Source organism: Arachis duranensis, chromosome 2 (assembly GCF_000817695.3).
Source record: "Arachis duranensis cultivar V14167 chromosome 2, aradu.V14167.gnm2.J7QH, whole genome shotgun sequence".
NCBI classification, from domain to species: Eukaryota; Viridiplantae; Streptophyta; class Magnoliopsida; order Fabales; family Fabaceae; genus Arachis; species Arachis duranensis.
In genome coordinates, this window is record NC_029773.3 from 39,840,056 (window position 1) to 39,840,469 (window position 414).

Here is a 414-nt window from a genome sequence, read left to right on the forward strand (position 1 = left end):
GAAGCTACCAAGAGGAAGAGGTTGAAGTTGATATAAGTTGTCAAGAGGTGGAAGTTACAAGGAAAGAGCACAAGAGCGTAGACATCGCAATGGCTAAGTGTGGGGAGCCCCCCTTCCCAAGCCACCATCACCTAACATAACATTCAAGTGGGTAAAATTTCTATCCCTAAGCTTCACTTTCTCACTTGAATATGGGTTGATTGAAAATGATGGCCAACTTAGAGCTCTTTGTGGAGTTAAGAGTAATGGAGAGTGGTGTAATGGTTGGAAAGAGAATGTTAGGCTCATTAAGGTTAAAACCTCAAGGCATAAATACTATGGTTGGAGGAATGATAAATTGTATGGGTCTAGAAGGAGAATTTGGTGCATAAAGGAGAATTCTATATGCCTACCACCCAAGTTGAATCATGATGA